Source organism: Hemicordylus capensis, chromosome 2 (assembly GCF_027244095.1).
Source record: "Hemicordylus capensis ecotype Gifberg chromosome 2, rHemCap1.1.pri, whole genome shotgun sequence".
Lineage (NCBI taxonomy): Eukaryota > Metazoa > Chordata > Lepidosauria > Squamata > Cordylidae > Hemicordylus > Hemicordylus capensis.
Window position 1 is genome coordinate 210480041 of NC_069658.1, and position 16291 is coordinate 210496331.

Below are 16291 nucleotides of genomic sequence, written 5' to 3' on the forward strand. Positions count from 1 at the left end.
ATATAGCCGCTTGCATCCGCGCCAATTTGGACACCAGAGTTGTGGCGGTTCCGGCAGACGTGCTTCAGGTACCGTCTGGTCCTGTTGTGTTGGATACTTTTCAGTGGGTACAGCGTGAGGATGTGGACAAGATCCTGGGCAGTGTGCGGGCGATGTTGTGCGCTCTAGACATTTGCCCTTCCTGGCTAATAAAATCTGCCAGGGCAGATACGGGCAGGTGGTCGGAGGCTATAATCAGTGCTTCATTAAGGGAGGGCAGGATGCTATCATGCCTCAAAGAGGCGGTGGTAAGACCACTATGAAAAAAACCCTCCCTTGATCCTTCCAACCTTGTGGGTGTCGGGAGAGGGATTTAAAGAAAGGGACTTATTGCTTATCGTGTGTCCTGAAGGCAATATGACTTTCACAATGCAATGCAATACAACACAACCAGGGGCGTAGCAAGGTTGGAGTGGGCCGAGAGACAAGATTTTAAAATGGGTCCCCCCCTCACTGAAGCTCAGTTCATGAAGTAAAGAAATCTTAAATGAGGCTGAATAGTGGTAACAAAAAGCAGAAAGAGATAGAGATAGCTAGATACATATATAACACCTATGTGCCACAATAGAACATCATCCTAAATTATTTTTTAAAACGTTTTGTAAATTATGGACGATGCAAGTCATTGAATGGTACTAGAGAAAGACATGCTGTTCTGGTAGCTCCAGGACTTAACACTCACATCAGTTTCGGAGGATGAATACAACAGAAGGAAGCCCGGGCAGGTGTGTGGCTGGGGGAGTCAGTCATGTGACTTGCCTCTGGGGGGGTCCCCAAGGCAGTGGGCCCCCAGACAACTGTCTCCCCTTGCCCTATTATAGTTACACCCCTGAACACAACAAATTCTTATATATCGCTTTTCAAAAATCACTGACTATTTTACCTTTTTAGTGTTCCTGTTTAGATGCCACATTTTATATCTTCATAACTGTTTAAAAAAATACAGCTGTTTAATAACCTCATAGCTACCCTCTCTTCTAAGGATAGCAGCTTTATCGTATTATAATATAGCTCTTTACTATTAGAGTAGTAAATTTAAAGTAATATAGTTTTGTGGTTATTCCATAATTCATTTTTATTATTTTGAATCATGCTCTACTGTTCTATCTTATGCTGGTCTTGGACTGTAATAAAGATGATTGATTGATTGATCGATCAATATGTAGTCTCCCATTCAAATGCAAACCAGGGTGGACCCTGCTTAGCAAAGGGGACCATTCATACTGGTTACCACAAGACCAGCTCTCTTGACTTCAGAGGAGGAGAGCTGGTCTTGTGGTAACAAGCATGACTTGTCTCCTTAGCCAAGCAGGGTCTGTCGTGGTTGCATTTGAATGGGAGACTACATGAGCACTGTAAGATATCCCCCTTAGGGGATGGAGCTCTCTGGGAAGAGTATCTAGGTAGGTTCCCAGTTCCCTCCCTGGCAGCATCTCCAAGAGAGGGCTGAGAGAGATTCCTGCTGCGTGCAACCTCGGAGAAGCCGCTGCCAGTCTGGGTAGACAATACTGAGCTAGATGGACCAATGGTCTGACTCGGTATACAGCAGCTTCCTATGTTCCTATGACTACCCTTATTGGGATTTCCTATCCCAGTAAGGGTAATTGATGAGAAGAAAAAGGAGACAAATACTATTAGATTCCGAAAGGCTGTGTGGCAGCCAGAAAGGAATCCAGCTGTGACATTATTAATGAGAGAATACCCCCAGATCACCAAAATGTCATGTTGAATATAATAATGCATTTAATGTACTTAAACACCAAGATCACAACTTCATCTCTGCAACCCTTAAAATTAAATTTGCCAAATGGATCAAGACCATAATTATTTAAAGAACGTCTATAGCCTCCTCTTAAAAACACGAACTTAGAATAACCAAAACCACATATTGGCACGTGTGTCCTCCACTTGGGGACTGACACAGCCTGAATTTAGTTTTAACGTCTCCCCTGCCCCAACGCCTGAAAAGATGCTAAATAATTGTCAAAATCAATAAACGTGTCTTTTCTTTGCCTCCCTTCGTTGTGTAGTAAACGGAAATGAATGAAATGCTGCTTTAAAAAAAAAAAAGTTTAGGGGTGGTGGGACAGGAAACGGAAGCAAGGATTGTCCAGCCTTGGGGAATTCCCAGACATAATAATAATAATTATTATTATATTTATTATTATTATATTTATTTATTACATTTATAAACCGCCCCATCCAAAGGCTCTGCACTTTTTCGAATCCCCGTTGGTATGTTTCTCAGACTATATCGGGCAGCAGAGATACAGGAAGATGCTGAAAGGCATCATCTCATACTGCGTGGGAGGAGGCAATGGCAAACCCCTCCTGTATTCTACCAAAGACAACCACAGGGCTCTGTGGGCGCCAGGAGTCGAAATCGACTTGATGGCACACTTTACACTTTACTTTCAACAAAAGTTCCCCAAGTGGTTTACACACACACACACACACACACACACACAGCTGCCACACATTGAGTGGACACTTCCAACGAGCTGTCCACCACGACCCCAAGATCCCTCTCCTGGTTCGTCACCGACAGCTCAGATCCCATCAGCATATGCTTGAAGTTGGGCTTCTTCGTCCCAATGTGCATCCCTTTACACTTGCTAACATTGAACCGCATTTGCCATTTTGTTGCCCACTCCCCTTGTTGGCACAGCAGCCCTTTGGGGTAGGCCAGGCTAAGGGAATAGGAGCTGTCTTTGGAGGAACAGCGGAGATTTGATCCTGGGCCTCCTCAGTCCAATGAGGACCCGCTGATTGCCCTAGGCTCTCCCAAGGGTTGGGGACCCACTTGGTTGGGGAGCTGGGTACCTGGCTGGATCAAAATCTCAGCAGGGAGGGAGTGCCACGCCTCCCCCACACTCCTCCCAGCAGAGAAGCTGGATCTGCTGTCACTGGAGGCAAAGCCTCAAGATCTGCTGCTGTGCACCAGTTCCTTTTCCTAGACAGTCCAGGCTTTCCGTAGAGAGAGGAAGAGAGAGAACAGAGCTGGGAGCTCTGGCCGAAGCATCTTTGGAGAGGCCACCACTGAGTATCTGCTAACTGGGCAAAGAGGCACCCCGTGGTGATTCTCTTTATTTAGCAGGGGGAGAGTAACTGGCCCCATCCACCCCCAGCACAGTACTTCCAGTGACTGTTGCTGGTGTGTGTCTTATGTTTCTTTTTAGAATGTGAGCCCTTTGGGGACAGGGAGCCATCTTATTTGTTATTTCTCTTTGTAAACCGCCCTGAGCCATTTTTGGAAGGGCGGTATAGAAATTGAATTATTATTATTATTATTATTATTATTATTATTATTATTATTATTAATATCTTCCTTGCAAGGCCCTCTGCAGGCCTCCTTTAAGATGAACGGTGCATTGCCATTAGAGCAGTGAACAGGGCCGGCCAGTCTATTAGGCGGATCAAGGTGGTCGCCTACGGCGCCGGTCCTGAGTGGGGGGCACGGGGCAGCCACCTCCGCCGTGAATAGCCACCCTCTGCCTGACAGCTGAGGCCGGCGGGGCAGTGAGGAAGGAGACGATACTTTTCAAAATTTGCCCCTACCGCCCCGTGCCGCTGCATGGACTCTGCACCCATGGTGCCTTTTGCCTCCACTGCTCACCCAGCCGATACACCGGCATGGTAGCCATTGGAGGGGTCAGTCTGGCAAACCAGGTTGACCCCTCAAACGGCTGCAGCCAGGCACGTGCATCAGCTGGGCGAGCGCCGGGGCGAGGTGGGTGTGGGGTCCGTGTGGAGTTGGGCAGGTGGCACCAGGTGGCAGAAGCAGATTTTTTAAAGTACCATAAGGACCTAAGAGCAGCCCTGCTGGATCAGGCCAAAGAAGGCCTATCTACTCCAGCATCCTGTTTTATATAGTGGCGCACCAGATGCCTCCGAGAAGCCCACAGGCGGCAGCGGAGGGGGGGCGGGGCGGCTTGCCCTCTCTCCTGCTGTTGCTCCCCTGCAACTGGTATTGAGAGGCATCGTGCCTCTGAGGCTGGAGGTGGCCTATAGCCCTCAGACTAGTAGCCATTGATAGACTTCTCCTCCATGAAGTTATCTAAACCCCTCTTCAAGCCATCCAGGTTGTTGGCTGTCACCACATCTTGTGGCAGAGAATTCCACAAGCGGATGATGTGTTGTGTGAAAAAGTGCTTCCGTTTGTTGGTCCTAGATTTCCTGGCAATCAATTTCATGGGATGACCCCTGGTTCTAGTGTTGTGAGAGAGGGAGAAAAATTTATCTCTGTCCACTCTCTCTAAGGTAAAGTGTGCCGTCAAGTCGATTTCGACTCCTGGCGCCCACAAAGCCCTGCGGTTTTCTTTGGTAGAATACAGGAGGGGTTTGCTATTGCCTCCTCTCACGCAGTATGAGAGGATGCCTTTCAGCATCTTTCTATATCGCTGCTGCCCAATATAGTACCAGCAGGGATTCAAACTGGCAACCTTCTGCTTGTTAGTCAAGCATTTCCCCACTGCGCCACTTGAGACGACATCTACTCTCTCCACTCCATGCATCATTTTATACCCCTCAATCATGTCTCCCCTTAGTTGCCTCTTTCCCCAACAAAAAAGCCCCAGATGCTGTAGCCTAGCCTCAGAAGGAAGGTGCTCCAGGACCCTGATCATCGTGGTTGCCCTCTTCTGCACCTGACCATCTTCTTCCTGGCCTCAGCAAACACCAGTTGGCGTCACCAAGTATGGAAAAACGTTGAGTGACCCTTCAAGGCTTCTTTCAGCTCCACTTCAAACACAAGGTCAGGCATCTTGGAATTGCCATCCAGACGCCATCTGCTAGGACGGCCGTTGAGACCGAGCTGTAACTCCCGGCATGCTTATTCAGAAGAAAGTCCCACTGCGACTTCGATGGGCTGACTCCCTTTAAGTGTGCTTCAAATCGCAGCATCTCATATCTGTTTCCAAAAGAGCTGGAAGCTTACGGACGCTTAGCTCGAGCACCTGCAGCAGGAGGGAGGTACCAGCAGATTCAGGGTAACCTGCAGGTAGTTGCACAACAATTAGAAGGGGAAAACCCCAATCAGAAGGGGGGTAAACCCCCTTCAACACCCCCCCCCAAACTCCACCAGTGTAACTCAATGGAGCAGAATGTTCACAGACTCAGAGGGCAGTTAACAGACAACCAGGTGGGCAGAGTTAATGGAACTCAGTGGTGACCATGGCAGGAGCAGGGCTTGAACAACAACAACAAAAAAAGAGCAGGGAATTTCTCAGCATGAAGAATACTCCCTCATCGCGGCCACAACCCTTTCTGCTTCTGCTGGGGAAAGGTGCCTAAAACCTTGACTAGGGATATACTGCAATGTTTTGTTGTGGGGCCCTAGCTGTTATTGATACCTTAATTGATACCACGTGCAGCCTAAGCGGAAACCTCTGTCAGAGTGGCGAGAGCAACAAAAGAGAAGCATCCTCTGAGCCGCTCGTGGAAAGTTGGAACGCGAAGGCAGCACAATGGAAAGCCACCCAATGTGCCTTAAAAACAAAAACAAAAAAGTATTCCTTGCATCTTTGTCGTCTGTTTTTGTTGTGCTGTCATTTATCTTTAGCACACATGGCAGCTCAGCTTCTGTTTTTGCAAGGGTCAGGCAAAGATGAAGAAGCAGCAGCAACACACACACAACCAAAGCTTTAATTATCATAATATTAAACACCATGGACTTGGGGGGGAGGGGCTGGAACGCCATACAACAACCCCCCTCTTTTGTAGAGCCGCCAGTGAGGGAGAGGGGGGAATAAAAAGCACAGCAGTGCTAACTGGAGGAACAGCGATGGGTAATTTTGTTGTCGGAATTTTATTGTCAATTGTTATAGATATCGTCGCAGAATATAGGCTGTTCCCAGTAAAGTTGCTTTTTGTAGTTGGCTGATAGTGATTTCTGTGGCCCCTCTGGTGTTGAGGTGCTCTTCAAGGTCTTTGGGAACTGCACCCAGGGCGCCAATTATCACTGGGATTATTTTGGTCTTCTTCTGCCACAGCCTTATATTATATTATTATTTCTTGTTTACACAGTCAGACAGGTGTTATTGACTGGTTTGTTTTATCCAGACATCGAGTCCTTCCCAAGGACCTGGGATGCCAGAATTTTATTGTCAATGTTATAGATATCGTCGCAGAATAGAGGCTGTTCCCAGTAAAGCTGCTTTTTGGAATTGGCTGAGGGTGATTTCTGTGGCCCCTATGGTGTTGAGGTGCTCTTCAAGGTCTTTTGGAACTGCACCCAGGGCACCAATTACCACTGGGATTATTTTGGTCTTTTTCTGCCACAGCCTTTCAATTTCAATTTGTAGATCTTTGTATATGGTGATTTTTTCTATTTCTTTTTCTTCCATTCTGCTATCCCCTGGTATTGCTATGTTGATTATTTTGACTTGTTTTTCTTTCTTCTCAACTACAGTGATATCTGGTGTATTGTGTGGCAGATGTTTATCTGTTTGTAGTCGGAAGTCCCATAATATTTTTACATCTTCATTTTTGACAACTTTTTCATTGTTATGGTCCCACCAATTTTTGGCTACAGTTAGCTTGTATTTTTTGCAGATGTTCCAGTGTATCATCCCTGCTACCTTGTCATGCCTTGGTTTGTAGTCAGTCTGTGCGATCTTCTTACAACAGCTGATCAGGTGGTCCACAGTTTCATCTGCTTCTTTACAAAGGTGGCACTTGCTGTTTGTTGTGGATTTTTCTACTTTTGCTCTTATTGCATTTGTTCTTAGTGCCTGTTCTTGTGCAGCCAGTATTAAACCCTCTGTTTCTTTCTTCAAGTTGCCATTCTTAAGCCATTGCCAGGTCTTGGTGATGTCTGATTTTCCACTTATATTGTGCAAATATTGACCATGCAGAGGCTTATTTTTCCATTTTTCTGCTCAGTTCTTGACTTGTTCTTTCTTGTAGGCCTGTTTTGTTTCATTGGTGTTGAATAGTTTCGCGTTCTTGACCATTTGAAGTGCATCTTCTTCACTGTCCCTTATATATTCTTCAAGGCCTCTTTTCTCCTCCTCTACTGTTTGATGGACTTGCAGCATTCCTCTTCCACCTGAGCTGCGAGGGAGGTAGAGCCTATCGACATCACTGCGGGGGTGCAGAGCATGATTGATGGTCATGATTTTCCTGGTCTTACGATCCAGCGTCTCTAGCTCTGCCTGGGTCCAGTCTATTATTCCTGCAGTGTATCTAATAACAGGTATAGCCCAGGTGTTTATGGCTTGTATGGTGTTCCCACCATTGAGTTTGGATTTGAGGATTTTTCTGACTCTCCTGATGTATTCACTTCCCATTTTTCTTTTAACTTCAGTGTGTGCGATGTTATCAGCCTGGAGAATGCCCAAGTATTTGTAAGGTTCTTTCTCTTCCAGATTCTTGATCTTGCTTCCATTGGGCAGTTCTATTCTTTCTGTTTTTCTTATTTTCCCTCTGTTCATTATTAATGCAGCACACTTGTCTAGTCCAAACTCCATTGCTATATCGCTACTGAATATACGGACGGTGTTTAGCAGTGATTCGATTTCTGACTGGGACTTTCCATACAACTTCAGATTGTCCATGTACAGCAGATGGTTGATTTGACTTGATGTTTTAGATGTTTGGTATCCGAGGCCTGTTTTGTTTAGTATTTGTGAAAGTGGGGTCATGGCGATTACAAACAATAGAGGGGATAGTGAGTCCCCTTGGAAAATGCCTCTTCTAATGCTAACCTGTCCAAGTGTCTCGCCATTGATTGTTAACTGTGTACTCCACATGCTCATTGCTTTTTTAATAAATATCTGAATGTTTTTGCTGACACCAGTTGTTTCTAAACATTTTAGTATCCATGTGTGAGGCAATGAATCGAAGGCTTTCTTGTAGTCAATCCATGCAACACTTAGATTGGTTTTTCTTCTCTTGCCATTTTCTAAAATCATTTTGTCAATCAGCAGCTGGTCTTTTGTGCCTCTGGTGTTAGGGCAATTTCCTTTCTGTTCAACTGGAAGCTGTTTGTTAGTTAATAAGTGTTGCATCACTTCATCTGCTATTATTCCAGTTAATAATTTGAACATGGTTGGCAGGCAGGTTATCGGTCTATAATTACTTGGAACTGCACCTTTTGCTGGGTCTTTCATTATGAGATGAGTTTTCCCAGTTGTTAGCCATTGTTCAATATCACCGCCTTTCATAATGTGATTGAACTGTTTTGATAGTTGTTTATGAAGGCTTGTTAGGTGTTTAAGCCCGAAGCCATGCAGTTCATCGTCGCCTGGCGCAGTCCAATTTTTAATTTTCTTTGCTCTTTCACTTATTAATTCTGGTTTTATTATTAGATCTTGCATTTGTTGGTTACATTTTTTGACCTCTTTCATCCAGCCTGCTTTTTTATTATAATCTATTGGATTTTCCCATAATTTCCTCCAGAATTGCACTGTTTCTTCTTTATTTGGTGTTTCTAGGTTTCTTGCAGTTTTTCCTTCTATGCTTTGGTAGAAACGTCTCTGATTCGACTGGAATTGGAGATTCTGCCTGTGTTGTGTAATTCTGGCTTCATATCTGCTAATCTTCTTTGACACTGCTGTTATTTGCTGCTTTATTATTTCCAGGACTTCTCTAATTTTCCTTGAATCTAGGTGATATTTTTGGATCAGATACTGTTTGGTGTTTTCATTCTTCAGCTTCTTGTCTTCATATCTTTCAGTTTACTAGCATCTGATCTAAGCCTGGAGATTTTATTTTCTAATCGAATCTTCCATTTAGGTGATGTACTACTTTCTTTTTTGACAGGTCCATTGAGCTTATATCCGAGCTCTTGTGTTGTTATTGTTGCTGCACTGTACATTAGTTGGTTTGTTTCTTGCAAATTCTTGGTGGTTATTTCTGAAAGTGCAGCATTGACATCTTTTAATGCCTGAGCAAGTTGTTTTTTGGCAACTGTTTTTAGAGCGGGAAGTCGAACCCTGGTGGTTGTTTGGTTCATGTGCTCAGTTATTTTTTGCTTTAGTTCTTGTTGCTTTTCTGTTAAACGGCATTTGGGTTTTTGAGGTGAAGTCAAAGGGGAGGTTGCCTGGTTTTGATTTTGAAACAGTTCAGCAACAGTGGTATTCTCTATTTCCAACACCATCTGCGCCTGAGCAACTGCTTCAGTTGGTGGTAATTCTTCTTCCATATCTTGAGCCTGTGTTGCTCTTTGCAGTTCTTCCAGCTCAACTCCTGTGAATACTTTATTTCTTATTATGAATCTTCTCTGGTCTGCTAGCCTTTGTTCTGTTATTTCTGTATCTGGATGCTTCTCTTTCCAAATTTGGTACATTCTTTTTAAATAACCTCTTCTAGTTGGACTAGAGTTGTAATAGCAGATCATTATTTCCTTGTTGGCATTTTTTGTATATTTTTTTCAGTTAAGCGATGTTTCTTCCAGTAACTTTGCTGTCTCCAACCCTAGTTGCTCAACTGAAGATCCTGAGTCCTGTAGCCCACTTGCCACCAGATGTCCAGGGGCTATAGCATCTGGCGCGGTCCTTGTTGACCCGGGCGACGACCGATCCGGTATAGATTTATTAAAGTTACGTCTCACCATACTGTTGATGGGAGAGGCACTCTTTGTCTGGCTCCTCTGGTGAGACCTGTCCAGTATGGTTGGACCTCTGGCATAGCTCTCACCTTCCTCAGAGCACGCAAGCCCCACAACCACACCAAGGTAGTGCCTCACTGGGGGTTGTTGTTGTTGTTGTTATTATTATTATTACTATTTTACAGAGTCAGGCAGGTGTTATTGACTGGTTTATTTTATCCAGACATCGAGTCCTTCCCAAGGACCTGGGATGCCAGAATTTTATTGTCAATGTTGTTGACAATGTTCCAATGTTGTTATAGGTATCGTCGCAGAATATAGGCTGTTCCCAGTAAAGCTGCTTTTTGTAATTGGCTGATGGTGATTTCTGTGGCCCCGATGGTGTTGAGGTGCTCTTCAAGGTCTTTTGGAACTGCACCCAGGGCGCCAATGACCACTGGGATTATTTTGGTCTTTTTCTGCCACAGCCTTTCAATTTCAATTTGTAGATCTTTGTATTTGGTGATTTTTTCTATTTCTTTTTCTTCTATTCTGCTATCACCTGGTATTGCTATGTCGATTATTTTGACTTGTTTTTCTTTCTTCTCCACTACAGTGATATCTGGTGTATTGTGTGGCAGATGTTTGTCTGTTTGTAGTCGGAAGTCCCATAATATTTTTACATCTTCATTTTTGACAACTTTTTCAATGTTATGGTCCCACCAATTTTTGGCTACAGGTAGCTTGTATTTTTTGCAGATGTTCCAGTGTATCATCCCTGCTATCTTGTCATGCCTTGGTTTGTAGTCAGTCTGTGCGATCTTTTTACAACAGCTGATTAGGTGGTCCACGGTTTCATCTGCTTCTTTACAAAGGCGGCACTTGCTGTTTGTTGTGGATTTTTCTACTTTGGCTCTTATTGCATTTGTTCTTAGTGCCTGTTCTTGTGCAGCTAGTATTAAACCCTCAGTTTCTTTCTCCAAGTTGCCATCCTTAAGCCATTGCCAGGTCTTGGTGATGTCTGATTTTCCACTTATATTGTGTAAATATTGACCATGCAGGGGCTTATTTCTCCATTTTTCTGCTCAGTTTTATTTATTATTATTATTATTATTATTATTATTATTATTATTATTATTTAATATATTGTATCTGGATACAATTGTATCCTATTAATGTTTTAAGCCAAACTGAGAAGTAGTGCATTGAATGGGTGGGGTAATTAATTAATTAATATATTGTGGTTTTAGCCTGATCTTAACTTTTTATACATGGTGATGATTTATATTTTATTTTGTTGTTTATTAATTAATATGTTGTATCTATCTGGATACTATTGTATCCTATTAATGTTGTAAGCCAACCTGAGAAGTATTGCAGTGAAGGGGTGAGGTATTATTATTATTGATGATGATGATGCCTCATGCCCCTGTTGTGGGCTTCCCAACGGCATCTGGCTGTCCCCTCTTGGAAACAGGATGCTAGGTCAGAAGTAGGCCTCTGGCCTGCTCCAGCAGGGCGATTCTTATTACTCTTATTTCTTTTTGCCTTTTTCACTTTGCAAGAACCCAGTGAGGAAGGCCCAGTTGCTCCAGCTGCAGCTTCCGGATCCGATCGAAGTCTTTCCTGATGTTGACCTCCCATGCCCCAGCTCAACCACCCTCTTATAATTCTGACTTTTCCACCTCTTGTTCTGTTCAGGTTACAAGCTGTCTCCACCGAGCACAGCAGGACGGAAACCTGACCGCCAAGGTGGCAGCTGGCACGGTCGCTGCCGCCGCCAGGGAGGACCAAAGGTATCGCTTCCCAGCCTGGTGTTCGGCACGACGCTGACAAAAGGCTAATCCGGGTCGGATACGGGTGAGCGGCTCCCGGCAGGGTGTGCTGCAAAGGTTGAGAGCCAGAGTTAGGAGCAGGCGGCAGCTGCAGCCCCACTAAACCTGGAGATGAATGTCCTGAGGAGAAGCCGTGGGGCTTACGCCAGGCTGACCCCAGCCTGCAAAAAGGCTTCGCATGTCGTGGGGCTGGGCTGGTTTTCCTTCAGTCAGGGTGCCTGACTCAAATCAGGGGGAGATCTGGTCTTGTGGTAGCAAGCGTGACGTGTCCCCTTTGCTAAGCAAGGTCCACCCAGGCTTGCATTTGAATGGGAGACCACTGCAAGATCTTCCCCTTAAGGGATGGAGCTGCTCTGGGACGGGCAGCTGCAGGTTCATAAGAACATAAGAACAGCCCTGCTGGATCAGGCCCAAGGCCCAGCTAGTCCAGCATCCTGTTTCGCACAGTGGCCCACCAGATGCCACTGGAAGCCACAGACAGGAGTTGAGGACGTGCCCTCTCTCCTGCCATTACTACCCCGCAACTGGTACTCAGAGGCACCCCTCCCCCGAAGCTGGAGGTGGCCCACAGCCCTCCGACGAGTAGCCATTGATAGACCTCTCCTCCATGAAGTCATCCAAACCCCTCTTAAAGCCATCCAGGTTGTCGGCTGTCACCACATCCTGTGGCAGAGAGTTCCACAAGTGGATCACGCCTTGTGTGAAAAAGTACTTCCGTTTGTTGGTCCTAGACCTCCTGGCAATCAATTTCATGGAGTGACCCCTGGTTCTAGTGTTGTGTGAGAGGGGAAAGAATTTCTCTCTCTCCACTTTCCCCACGCCATGCATGATTTTATAAACCTCTATCATGTCTCCCCGCAGTCATCTTTTTTCTCAACTAAATAGCCCCAGGTGTTGTAGTCTTGCCTCATAAGGAAGGTGCTCTAGGCCCCTGATCATCTTGGTTGCCCTCTTCTGTACCTTCTCCAGTTCAACAATGTCCTTTTTAAGATGTGGTGACCAGAACTGTACGCAGTACTCCAAGTGTGGCCGCACCATAGTTTTGTATAAGGGCATTATAATGTTAGCCGTTTTATTTTCAGTCCCCTTCCTAATGATCCCTAGCATGGAATTGGCCTTTTTCACAGCTGCCACACATTGAGTCGGCACTTTCAATGAGCTGTCCACCACAACCCCAAGATCCCTCTCCTGGTCCGTCACCGACAGCTCGGATCCCATCAGCATATACTTGGATTTGGGGTTTTTCGTCCCAATGTGCATCACTTTACATTTGCTAACATTGAACTGCATTTGCCATTTTGTCGCCCACTCCCCCAGTTTGGAGAGATCCTTTTGGAGCTCTTCACAATCAGTTATGGATTTCACTACCCGGAAGAGTTTGGTATCATCTGCAAATTTGGCCACGTCGCTGCTTTCCCCTGCTTCTAGATCATTTATGAATATATTAAAAAGCACCGGGCCCAGTACAGATCCCTGGGGGACCCCACTTCTTACTTCCCTCCATTGTGAAAACTCTCCATTTATACCTACCCTCTGTTTCCTGTCTTCCAACCAGTTAGCAATCCACACATGTACTTGTCCCCTTATCCCATGACCGCTAAGTTTCCTCAGGAGTCTTTGATGAGGAACTTTGTCAAAAGCGTTTTGGAAGTCCAGGTAGACTATGTCAACTGGATCACCTTTCGCTTGCAGAAGGTTCCAAGCTCCCTCCCTGGCAGCATCTCCAAGATCGGGCTGAGAGAGATTCCTGCCTGCAACCTTGGAGAAGCTGCTGCCAGTCTGTGTAGACAATACTGCGCTAGATGGATCAATAGTCTGACTCAGAAGAAGGCAGCTTCCTATGTTCCTATGACCGGAACCAAGCACAACGTTTTCCAGATTACATGCTGCAAAAGTTCTGCAACGTGTCTGTGTGGTGATATCGCAGTTGCTGCGCTGTCCGCAGGGTGCTGTCCATATTTCCGATGCCTTGTTTCGGATTGTATTGATGCACTGTAGCCCTACAACTTTGAATATGCATTGCAGGAAAGTAGCTGTAGGAGGCTTGCACTGTCATTTATGTGGTGTGGACGATTCCAATTGTGGTTCATCGATTTGTAGATTTTTACCTCCCCTTTCCATTATGCATGAAATAATTTTTCTGTCCCGTTCATGGAAGGATTTTTTTTTAAAAAAATTCTCCACTCAGGTTTTTGTGTAAAGGTGCAACCCAATTCTCATCTGTTTTTGGCTTTTGATTTCAATTGCATTTGCTTTTGTTTTTGATCAGACTTATTTTTCGGACACGTTCATGTTTTCTCGGGAAAACATGTTTCCTCTGACGGGAAGTGGCCTAATACAGAGTCAGACCATTGGTCCATCTGTCATCACGCCTGTGTTCCTGCTGGTCTTGCTTGCGCAAAGCAGAGCAGAGGGAGTTGCGTCCCTGCTGGCAGCTTTGCGCAAAGGCATCGGGATTTTTTAAAAAAAGAGTTAGTCGCTTGAGCGGTTCCCCGCCTCTTCGCGACCCAATTGGCTCAAAATGGAGGAGGAGGAGGAGGGGGCAGTGAATGTGATTCAGTTGGAATATGGACACCCCCTGCAATGGCGGGCAATATGAACAGTCAAAACCCTGTCACGATGCATTGAAAAACGCACCGAGAAATGACGTACTCGCGGTTTCCAGCCGTCACGCTTTGTAACACTTTAAACAGTGCAAATTTTGTAATCCGGAAAACACCCCTGTGAGCAGAGGTCACGGTTGAGTTCCAGGATATGATTACATTAAAAATAATTAACAACTTTAATGAAAGCAATTATTGTGGATCTTCTCTCCCTCTCACCCACCCCCGTCAAGGGACCCACAATTTTAACCAAGGATAGCCGCCAGAAAATAGGCCCTTTCCCTACTCAGTCAGTGGGGCACCAGGGCGCTTTCCAGATTACCCGCTACAACAGGGCTCAAATGCTTCGGCTTGGCAGGGTCGTATCGGAAACGACTCCACCGAATCTCAAACTCCTACAATGGGGAAATACAGCTATTTCTCTGCAACGGACTTGCAACGCTGCAGTGCTATAACGCAAAGATAAAACCCAGAAGAAGGCATCGGAAATGTGAGCAGCACCTCGCTGTCCACGCAGGGGCGGCGTTGCCACAACACAGGAAGGACGGAAGCACACTCTGCAGATCCGTAGTGACCCTGTGGTGGTAGGGCTTAATCTGGAAATCGCCCTGGAGTGCACACCAGCCCCACACAAACGCCAAGGCCTCTCCTCTCCCTAAACCGCTGTTGCTTTCAGGCTGCAGTCCTAGGCATGCTTACTTGGGAGTAAAGCTCGCCGGGTACACCACGGGAAGCATTTCCGAATAAACATGCATAGGATGGCGCTGCAAGAAGACTGTTTCTGGAGGGGACAGAGTAGGGTTACCATTTCCTCTGGAATTTAGAGTACCCTCCAGATTTTCTGGCTGCTAAATTCCACCTGGATTTACACGGATTTCAAATGTGCTGCCCAGATTGCCCGGATTTTACTCTGGATCTGATCACACAGGAGGGCAGAAAAGGAGGGGAAAGGATAGAAATCTGTCAAATAAATAAATAAATAATGCAGATTAGTTGCCGCATAGTTTGCATAATATGGAAATTAGCCCCCCCCCCCGGATTTGGGAAGCTTGAATAGGGCAGCCCTAGGACAGAGGAGTTCCCCCCCCAGCTGCCAGAGAAGAGGGAACTGACTGAGAGAGGGCCTTTCTGGGATGCTGCCTGCCTGTGCCCGCCCGATGCTGATGCTGCTCAAGCAGCCGCATCAACTGTCTCACCCACTTGATGCTCCATGTATCTCATCTAGTTTCAGGATGATGAACTAGACAGCAGATCTCCTGCTGTCTCTGCAGGATAGTCCTGCCTTGAGTGGGGGCAGCCAAAAAGCACCCCCCCCCCTCCAGCCTGGTTCCTCCCGCAGGGCCTTACGTTGTACAGGCCTTGCCTGAAGAACATAAGAACACAAGAAGAGCCCTGCGGGATCAGGCCCATCTAGTCCAGCATCCCGTTTCCCACAGTGAAAGCCCACCTGAAGAGCTCAAACGCGCAGGCAAACGGGCGACGCTCTCTCATCCATCCCTAGCCTCCAGCCCCTGTCCAGTTCCAGCCCCGAATTTTTGGCCTTGAGCAACTGCTTCCCCTCACAATGCTGTTTGTGCAGCTGGCTGGGGCCAGCTCTTTCCCTGGGGCCTGCAAAAACAAAAGCGTGGGGCAGCTGGGGGCGGGTGCATCTTCTCTGTGGGGCATGTGATGGAGACACATACAGAGGGGGCATGCAGTGTGGGGCCAGCTGATTTAACGACTATTACTACTGCTACTTAGGAACATAGGAACATAGGAAGCTGCCATATACTGAGTCAGACCCTTGGTCCATCTAGCTCAGTATTGTCTTCACAGACTGGCAGCGGCTTCTCCAAGGTGGCAGGCAGGAGTCTCTCTCAGCCCTGTCTTGGAGATGCTGCCAGGGAGGGAACCTAGATGCTCTTCCCAGAGCGGCGGCTCCACCCCCTGAGGGGAATATCTTCCAGTGCTCATACATCTAGTCTCCCATTCATATGCAGCCAGGGCGGACCCTGCTTAGCTAAGGGGACAAGTCACGCTTGCTACCACAAGGCCAGCTCTCCTCTCCAATCTCTTTTTATCAGTCCCCTTAAGTGGCACAGCAGGGAAAAGCTTGACTAACAAGCAGAAGGTTGCCGGTTTGAATCCCCGCTGGTATGTTTCCCAGACTATTGGGAAACATCTCTATGGGGTAGCAGCGATATAAGAAGATGCTGAAAGGCATCATTTCATACTGCGCAGGAGGAGGCAATGGTCAACCCCTCCTGTATTCTACCCAAGACAACCACAGGGCTCTGTGGGCTCCA